The sequence below is a fragment of the Mus caroli genome, unplaced genomic scaffold (genome assembly GCF_978045245.1).
Source record: "Mus caroli unplaced genomic scaffold, Mus_caroli_1 scaffold_4, whole genome shotgun sequence".
Lineage (NCBI taxonomy): Eukaryota > Metazoa > Chordata > Mammalia > Rodentia > Muridae > Mus > Mus caroli.
Window position 1 is genome coordinate 133,781,035 of NW_028227259.1, and position 10,273 is coordinate 133,791,307.

Here is a 10,273-nt window from a genome sequence, read left to right on the forward strand (position 1 = left end):
GAACCCCTGTGTGGCTTCAAGGGCCAGGTCACAGCCTACCCAATTCTCATTTTACAACAAGGCAGAACATCTTTATCTGACCTGGCTTTTTCCCATGTTGCTGGTGGCTGGGAGTCCAGTCAGAGCTTCTATAGCCTCTCTGCAAGGTTCAGAGTTTTCTCAATGGCCCCCTCCCATACCCTGCCTGCCCTTTTCCATTCCTGCAGCCAGGGGTCTCCCAGGGAGAGCAAAGCAGGTAGGTGCCAATGCATGGGCTCCTGCCAGGTTGTGCTCTGCAACTGGACAGGGGGATGCTCTGCTGGGACCCCTGTGTTTTATGATGTTGCTGCACGCACCTCTGTACAGGCCAGGCAGAGGATACTGTGAGTCCTCCAGTGACCTACCCTGGACTGGCAAGATGGTTCAGCGCCTGCCATTGAGCCTGAAGACTTGAATTCAGGACTCCCATGGTGGAAGGAGAGAGCAAACACCTCCATGCTGACCTAGGACCTTCATATGTGTCATGTGGGACACACTGCCACACCCACACAAAATAAATGATGTGATTTTTTTTCTTGATAAAAGATACCATTCTGCAAGGTATCATGGTACATGCTCAGCACTTGGAAGCTGAGGCAGGTGGCTGTCTGTGAGCTCTGAGCTAACACTGGACTCACTGCATAGTGAGTTCCAGTTCAGTCAGGGCTACATAGTGAGACCCTGTCTTTAAAAAACAACAGCCGGGCAGTGGTGGCACACGCCTTTAACCCCAGCACTCAGGAGGCAGAGGCAGGCAGATTTCTGAGTTCGAGGCCAGCCTGGTCTACAAAGTGAGTTCCAGGACAGCCAGGGCTATACAGAGAAACCCTGTCTCCAAAAACCAAAACCAAACAAACAAACAAAAACAACAATAACAAAAAGCCATCCCATGGGCCATGTTTCACATTCTCTCCTGTCCCTAAACAATTCCAGCCCTACTACCTTAGGATCAGTTTGCCAACTTTAAGGACTGGGATGGCTCAATATAGTCCTTGGTATACAGGAAGGTAGGCTATCATGCCAAGCCAAGCAAAAGCATCAGGAACGAGACCAGGGTCACACTGCTGGGGTCATCCCAAGAACAGCCACAGTTAACAGCTTGTGTGTTTGAGGTGCTGCAAAGATACACTCACCTGAATCCTAGAGCAACCCTGAAGAGTAGAGGCAGCTGTTCCAGATGAGAGAACTGAGAACCAATGAGCAGCGAGTTTGTAAAACCTTGGCACACAGTGGATGCCCGACTTGCAGGCTCAGGGCTCTCTCCCTGCTGCCCAGGCCCCTTGAGAGTGAGACCACAGGATGCTGGGCTCCCAGGGCACTGGCAGCATCTTCCAGGGCTGTCCCAGCAAGAGACTCCTCCCAACCCCCAGGGTCTCAGCTGTGGCCAAAGTGTTCTCTACAGGCCGGTGTCTCCAGTTGTCTCAGTCTCTCCTGTTGCTGTCTTTCTTCATCTGTTCCAGTTCGTGTCTTTCTCCTTGTTTCTGCCTTAGGGACCTCCTGCATATTGGTGTCTAGAACAGTGCTTCTCGACCTTCTTAATGCCGAGACCCGTTAATGCAGTTCCTCCTGTTGTGGTGACACCGCCCCACCCCCACCCCCCGCCCATCCACCCAAGCACAAAATTATTTTCGTTGCTACTTCATAACTGTAATTTTGCTACTGTGATGGATCATAATGTAAATATCTGATATGCCATCCCCAAAAAAGGGTCTCAACCCACTGGTTGAGGACCACTGGTCTAGGCCATTCATTGTAGAGCTGGAATCTCTGGTTACTGTCTTCATTAACGTCTCTGTACTGGAGTCCCTGTTTGGCCTGGACATCCTATAGCTGTCCTAGCATTCAATTCTTCACTCAACAAACATTACTAAAACCAGGCAGAGTATAAGTAGAATCTATAAACATATATAACGCTTACATGCTAATTATTTATGTTTGCTACCAGTCAGCTAACTGACCCAATAAAGTAGCTGAGACCATCTTCCAGCTCTGGCAGTCCTCAACTCTTTATTGGAGTTAGACTGAGGGACCCAGAAGCTTATAGCTCCAAGCTCTGAGAAGCCTATGGCTCCTGTTGTCAAAGCCAAAAAACTCCTGTTAGCTAGGAGCTCCCTGTTAGCTAGGAGGCTACTTCTCTGCTTTAACCAGTGGCTCCAGCAGATGGCAGCAGCAGTAGGAAGGTGAGCAGCTCCTGAATGGGAGCTTCAAGCTACTGTGACAACTCCACGTCACAGCTCGCAGCAGTAGCTGGGTAGTGACAAGTCTCTGGCCTAAGATGGCCCTCTCAACTTGATGGCTCTCAGGAAGTCTTGGCAGCAGTTTTTCTCTCTCTGGTGTTTCCCCTAATTGTCAGCCTCAACTCTTAGCCCAGCTCCCTCCTTTATGATAGCAGCTCAGCCTACTCGACTTCTGGTTGAAAGAAAGAAAGAGAGGGAGGGAGGGAAGGAGGGAGGAAGAGAAAGAAAGAAAGAAAGAAAGAAAGAAAGAAAGAAAGAAAGAAAGAAAGAAAGAAAGAAAGAAAGAAAGAAAGAAAGAGGAGGGGAGGGGAGGGGAGGGGAGGGGAGGGGAGGGGAGGGGAGGGAAGGGAAGGGAAGGGAAGGGAAGGGAAGGGAAAAGAAAGAGTCCTTTTAGGCCTGATAATGCAAAATCAGAGAGTGCCACAGAGGGATTCATCCTCACTGACTGGAACGTGAACCTCCGTCTGCTCATATAGAGAGAACAGGTAAGACAAGGCTTTTTGCACCAATCCCGGCAGCCCTTCAACAAAAGGACCACGTTTGTGCCGAATCACAGGCCCTCTGAGGGACCACCAGGAAGTGCTCCTGCTCCGGCCTGGGTGACATTGTCCCCAGGTCATCAGAGTCCACCAAGCTTGTCAGGCTCACAGTACTTGTTCCCAAGGCTAGTGGGGGCTGTCTGGAGCGCTCATGACTGGAGCAAGTCTTCAGCTTATAGCCATGGCAGCTGCTTGGGTGTTTGTACAGTGGGCCCAGTGTCCAAAAACAGCTGGCTGCCTTGAGGGTGGTGTGGCTGTTTCCTTCAAAGTTTGTTTCCTTCAAAGTTTCCCCTTTGGGCACCAATAAGTTTATGAGACTTAGAGAGTATGGGTGAGGGGTTATGGGTAGGGGCACAAGGGACCCCAAACAGCTGTTCTGGAAGGTTTGTATCTAGTATGGATTCAACTCCCTCTAGTCTTCTCTAGCCTATAAACTCTAGTCTTTTCCTGAGACCCAAAGCCCCATGAAATTAGAGCAGAACTATATACAAATGGCTAGGAAGAATGGCTGGATACTCCAGCAACGCTCCAATGACCTCCCTACCACCACCTATTTAGGAGGGAGTATTGACATTCTACATAGCCAGCTGTGATGGTCTTGTACACAGCTGATCCTATGAAGACGGGGGTTCCATTCTGAGGATAGATAGCATTGTACAATGCCTGCTCTGACAGTTTGTTAGATTTAGGGGATAGGGCACATGATCCATGGTATATAGATCAGAGGACAGCCTGCAGAAGTGGGTTCCCTCCTTCTGTCGTGTGTTATGGAATTCGAACTTCTCCTGTGAGAGCCACCTAGTCTGCCACCTGTATTTTTATTTCTAAACTTATTTTATCATTACTGTGGGCATGGTGGCTGTGCCTGTGTCACAGCGTGCCCATGTGGAGATCAGAGGACAACTCAGAGCAGTTCAATGTTTATCTGAGTTCTGGGGATGGAGCTCAGGTGATCAGACACACAGCAAGCACTTGATCTCCTGGTCCATCTCACCAGGCCAGTGTCTTGGATACTATTTTGTGGGCAATTGGAGATTTGGCTTTTGGGGGTTAAATGTTGTTTGCTGGCTTGGTTTTGATGTGTGTGCATGCTTGTCAGTGTATGAATGCAAGTACCTGTGCATGCATATGTGTGTGTGCATGTGGAAGCCAGGGGACCACCTCAGAAGTCATTCCTCAGATCCACCCCGGTTTCTGAGGCAGGGTCTCTCCTTGATTAGGTTGGGCTATGCCCAGGGAGCCCCACCGATACTCCCATCTCTGCCTTCCCGACAGTGGATGGAATTACAAGTGCACACCGCCAAGGCCAGCTTGTTTATGTGTTCAAGGCATCAATCTTGGGACTTCATGCTTTGGTTGCATTTTGCCAATCGAGCATCTCCCCAGCCCAGCTGCTTTCTCTTTCTGCACACAGGGTCTTGCGCTCTAGCCAAGGTAGGCTTCAAATGTGCTGCAAGCCTCCTGCCTCAGCCTCCCAAGTGCTGACATTATAGGCTTAAATCATGACACCCAACTCATACCCAGAAAGCGCGTTCATAATGAGGACTCAGGGAAAACTTGATGCAGAGATGACAGTTCTAACAGCCTTTACCAGCATTTATGCCAAGTATAATCCCAGCCCTCAGAGATTGAGAATATTGAGGCAGGAGGACTGCTGTAAGTTTGAGCCTGGTCTACAGAATGAATTGCAGGCCAGTCTAGGGTGTAGTATGAGACCAGTCTCAAAGGAAACAAACAAACAAACAAAATATTTTTTTAAAAAGTCTGCTAGGGCTAGAGAGGTGGCTCATCAGTTGAGATGGCTTGTTGTTATTCTTGCAGAAGACTTGTATTTGATTGCTAGCACTAGCCTATCACACACAACTCACAACTATCAATAACTCCAGTTCAGGGGATCTAATGTCTTTTTCTGACTTCCAAGGGCACCAGGTATACACCTAGTGCACAGACATACATGCAGGAAAATATTCATACACAGAAAATTAAGTAAGTAAAACGAAATCTAATCAGTGCAGCCAAAGGGAGCTCGGCCCCTGCCCTTCACAAGCATCCAGCAATGACCCCTTAACAGTTACAAAGACCCTGCCGTCAACATCTGTGGTCCACAGGGTAGGTGGTGTAATGGAACATGAATAATCAAGAGACCCAGAATAGAGCCTAAGGCTGGGCCTGGTAATCGATGCTCAGCCGGGACTATCCAGCCTAGAATCTGGGCGGGTCACAGCCAGATAAGGCAGCCTGGAGGCAAGATTGTAATAGCATCTGGGGAATCCAGAGAATCGAGGGATCGCTCCAACAGTAGTTCTCAACCTGTGGGTCACAACCTCTTTGGAGATTGCATATCAGATACCCTGCAAGTCAGATATTTACATCACGGTTCATAACAGTAGCAAAATTACAGCCATGAGGTGGCAATGACAATAATGTTATGGCTGGGGATCATCACACTGTGAAAAACTGTATTAAAGGTTCACAGCATTAGGAAGGTGGCAGACCACCAGGCTAGGATAAACCAGATGTACTCTACTCCCAACTTGCAATTCTTGCTCTGGTCCTCTTGGGCTCAGGCCTCTTAGTCTCCAGCTACAGTGGCCTCCTATTGTGCCCTACCATATACATTCACACACATACACACACAATACACACCCATACAATACACATAACACACAGAGATCAGTACACACAACACACACACACACACACACACCTTCTCCTTTCAGTTTCTATAGAAATGTGCTTAGCACAGCTTAGCTCTACCTGAACTTGCTGGGTGGTGCCTGTCTTTGGGCCTCCCTTTCTATCTGGAAAGAAAATACTGAGAGAGATCACCAGCCAGCCAGCCAGCCAGCCAGCCATCCTCTCCTGGCTGCTATTCTATTCCTTCTCTTTCTATTCCTATTCCCTCCCTCCCTCCCTCCCTCCCTCCCTCCCTCCCTCCCTCCCTCCCTTCCTCCTCCCTCCCTCCCTCCATCCCTCCCCCTCCCTCCCTCTCCCCCCTCCCTCCCTTCCATCCGTCCATCCTTCCTTCCTTCCTGCCTGCCTTGCTATAGGTCAATCTCACTCACACTCCTCAACTCAGGCAGTCTTGCCTCAGCATCCTAAACGCTGGCACCAGGGGGTGTGGCATCAGATACAGCTGACTATGTTTTTGTTTGTTGAAATAGTCTCTCAGATGTCCAGAAGTAGCTTCAATGCTCTATGTATAGCCCAGGCTATCCCTGAACTGATCACCCTGCAACCACTTCCCAAATGCTGGCATGACAGATCTGTAGCTTGATGTTTGCTAACTTCTGCACTTCCTTTTTGTTTCATTTTGCTTATTTTCTTTCATTATTTTTTGTTTGTTTTGAGATGGAGCTTAGGCTATGTCTCTTTGGCTGACCTGGAACTCATGATTTGCCTGGTGCTCTTACACTTAACAATGGGATTCAGGTAGGGTCTGCTTGTCTGTAAGAAGGATGACATTATCCAGACTGCTGGGACATGGTAGCATGGGATCCCTGGCGTGAATAGCTGCTTGTCACTGAGCCTGGAGTGCATATTTTCTCACATAAAATTAAGGTGTATGGTAGCTTTATTGGCTCACACCTGTAATCCCAGCACTCAGGAGGCTGCGACAGAAATATTGGCAAGTGTGCCAGAAACCTATTCTAAAAGCCCTAACTACTCAGGCAGTGCGCATACCTTTAATCCCAGCACTTAGGAAGCAGAAGCAGAGGATCTCTGAGTTTGAGGCCAGCCTGGTCTATGGAATGAGATCCAAGACAGCCAGGGCTACGCAGAGAAACCCCGTCTCGAAAAGAAGAAAAAGAAAACGAAATTGGAGCTTGAGAGATGGCTCCTGGGTTCAGAGTGTACATTGCTTTTGCAGGGGACACAGATTTGGTTCTTGGCACATATACCAGGCAGCTGCTAACTCCCTGTAACTCTAGTTCCAAGGGAGCTTATGTCCTTTGGCTTCGTTAGGCACTGCACACATGTGGTGCATATAAACTCACACAGGTACACACACACACACAAATACATAGTAAATCAAAAAGGGCAAGGAGGTTAGGGGGAAGGTCAGGATAAGAGGGGGCCGGCTTGGGAGGAACATGGCCTCAGAAGCCACTCTGATTGGTTCTACCCCAGGACCCTGAAGCAGTCCAAGGCCACTGGACTGCTTCCTGCATATCCAAGCATTCAGCAGGTGCTCATTGTTGGCACTGGTGTAGGTAGAACACGAAACCCATTCCAGGAACAATACAACCTATAGAACATCAAACACATGCTTGCACACACACCTCCACATGTCCGGGTAAGCTCCTGTTCCACCCTGGCCTCCTGGATGGAAGGAACAGAGGAAGAGGTTCAATGTCTAAAAAGAGGTACCGAGGCCTGAGTCCTAAGGAAATGCCTGAAAGGTGTGCTTTAAGCCACCAGGACCTGGTGGAGGGGAGGGATGTCTCAATGGTAAGTGCTTAGCATACACAAGGCCCCCTGCAGCAAACAGTTAAGTGTCCAGAGTGGATCAAGTGCAACAGGGCGTGGGCTCTGAGCAGGCACCGGGTTATTTAAAGAAGTCCACAATAGCCTAGGCTACAGAGCAAGACCCTGTCTTTACTCCTGTCAAGTTTTATCACATTTTCTTCATTTGTGTGCAGGCTTATGCACCCATCAGAGCACGCTTGTGGGGGCGGGGGGTCAGAGGACAACCTCTGTGCTCTCCTTCCATCGTGAGGGTCCCCAGGACTGAACTCAGGTTGCTGAATTTGATGCCTGGTTCCTTTGTATCTTTACCAAAGGGAGCTATCTCACCCTCCCAAGACCCTGTTTTTGTTATTATTGTTGTTGTTTTGTTGTTTTTTTATTAGATATTTTCTTTATTTACATTTCAAATTTTATCCCCTTTACTGGTTTCACCTCTGAAACCCCCTATCCCCTCCCCCTCCCCTTGCGCACCAACCCAACCACTTCCTGGCTTCCTGACCTTGGCATCCCCTTATACTGGGACATAGAACCTTCACAGGACCAAGGGCCTCTCCTCCCATTAATGACCAGCTAGGCCATCGTCTGCTACATATGCAGCTAGAGCCATGAGTCCCACCACATGTTTTCTTTGATTGGTGGTTTAGTCCCTAGTTGCTCTGTGGGTACAGGTTAGTTCATATTGTTGTTCCTCCTATGGGCTGCAAACCCCTTCAGATCCTTGGGTCCTTTCTCTAGCTCCTTCATTGTGGAGCCTGTGCTCTATGTAATGGATGGCTGTGAACATCTACTTCTGTATTTGCCAGGCACTGGCAGAGCCTCTCAGGAGACGGCTATATCAGGTTCCTATCAGCAATCTCTTGTTGGCATCTACAATAGTGCCAAGACCTTGTTTTTGGAAAAAAAAAATTTTTAGTTAAAAATAAAAAGCAAGGGCTGATGAGATGGCTAAGTGGGTAAAGGTACTTGCTGCCTGAGCCTGAGTTCTGTCCCTGGTGGATGGAGAGAAAACCCAATAAAGCCATCCTCACACCTACACACACACACACCACCACCACCACCACCACCACCACCACCACCACCCCTGCTTAAGACTTGCCCCCTCTTGTTGGAGATCCAAATCTTTTTGGCCCTGCCAGGTCACCCAAAGAAACAAGCCAAAACCCTCAATGAACCCTCCACCTGTCCCACTCCTGAAGAGCTTGCCTGGTTTGCTGCTTGACTCCTGCTCATGGTCCTGTTCCACGGGGTCCCTTGTGTGGAGGGAGGGAGCGAGGGGATGGACCTCTCATGGAGGGCCATCGAAGCACAGTGCACACAGGGATGAGGAAACAGTCCCCTGTGTGCCCTATGTTCTCCTACCTGCTCTAATGGGTCCCAGGGAAGGGGATAAAGGAACTTCCACCCTCTCTTCTTTATTATGTTTCCTTTTCAACCAATGATCTGTAAAAGTGGAGAACTCAAAACCCACCAGTCTCTGACAAAAGAAGAAAATAGACCCCAGACCAGGCAGGGGAATCAGGACAGCACAGCTTGGACAGAGAGACCTCCCCTTCTATCCAATACAGACTAAGGAGACTTTAAACATTTTTTTGCTAAGTCCTTTTTAGAAGGATAAAAGATCATCTGCCAAATAGATTTTCTTTGTCACCCAGTCAACCCTGGATATTAGGGGAAAAAAGTTATAAAGGTTAAAAAATTTTAAAGTTATAAATAGGTCGCAGTTGCTGGAGGTAGCTCAAGAGGTGTTTAATAATGGCGAACTGATTGCGAGACACAAACTTTTGCATAAACTGAAAGCCCCTGCCACCTCTGATGATGAGATGCAGTTAGACTCACAGATGCCCAGCAAAATTTGGTGTCTTGCCCTTTATCAAAAGACTATCTCCTAGCTGAAAGTGCTGGCCCCAGTCAAAAAATACAGTTGGACAATCTTTCAGATTTGCAACAAAGATTCCAGGGGGTGTGGGCAGAAATCGAGCCCCCAGGACTGGCTCAACACCAAGTTCCTAGGATTGTTCAACTAATCATTTCAGGTGCCCCCATCCAGATTAAGCAATACCCAAGGAAACACAAAGAGAAATCGCAGTCTGTATTGCCTGGCTTAGAGAGAGAGCAGACAGGCATCTGGTGCCCTGCCAGTCACCCTGGAATCTCTCTTTCCCATCTGTGAAGAAACCTGGGACCTCTATGTGTCTGACTCCTCCAGAGAAGCAGTCCTCAACCTGTAGGCCACGACCCCTTTGGAAGACTAGCTCTCCAAAAAAAAGTTACATTATAATTCCTAACAGTATGAATTACAGTTATGAAGTAGCAACAACGGCTACTTAGAGTAGCTCCACAGCACAAGGAACTATATTCAAGGATCACAGTAGGAGGAAGGCTGAGAACCACTGCTCCGGAGGAACAGGTATTCTTCATCATGGACCTGAAAGATGTATTTGTCAGCTTCACACTGGCAGAGGTGAGTCAACCCATCTTCGCTTTTAAGTGGACGGACCCAGAGGGAGGTTACAGTGGGCAACTTACCTGGACCAGTTTGCCCCAGAGATTTAAAAAGTCTCCATCCCTATTTGATGAGACATTAAATGCTGACCCTCCTGCCTGGCCATCAGAGGGGAGGTTCTCAATCTCTGGGTCGCCTGCCACCCCTTTGGGGCTTGAATGACCTTTCACAGGGGTCACATATCAGATAACAAGATATTTACATTATGATTTGTAATGGAAGCAAAATTACAGTTATGATGTAACAACAAAATAATTTTATGGTTGGGGTCACCACAACATGAGGAACTGTGTTAAAGGGTCAGGATTGAGAACCACTGCATCAGCGGTCTCCTGGGACTATATTCTTACAATATGTAGATGATCTACTCCTATCCACTAAGCCTAAAATAAATTGTAAAAGGTCCACTGAGGGACCACTTCAAGAGCTGCAGTCTTTGGGATACATGGTGTTGGGTAAGGAAGCCCAACTTCATAAATCAGAGGCTACCTATCTTGGCTACTGGC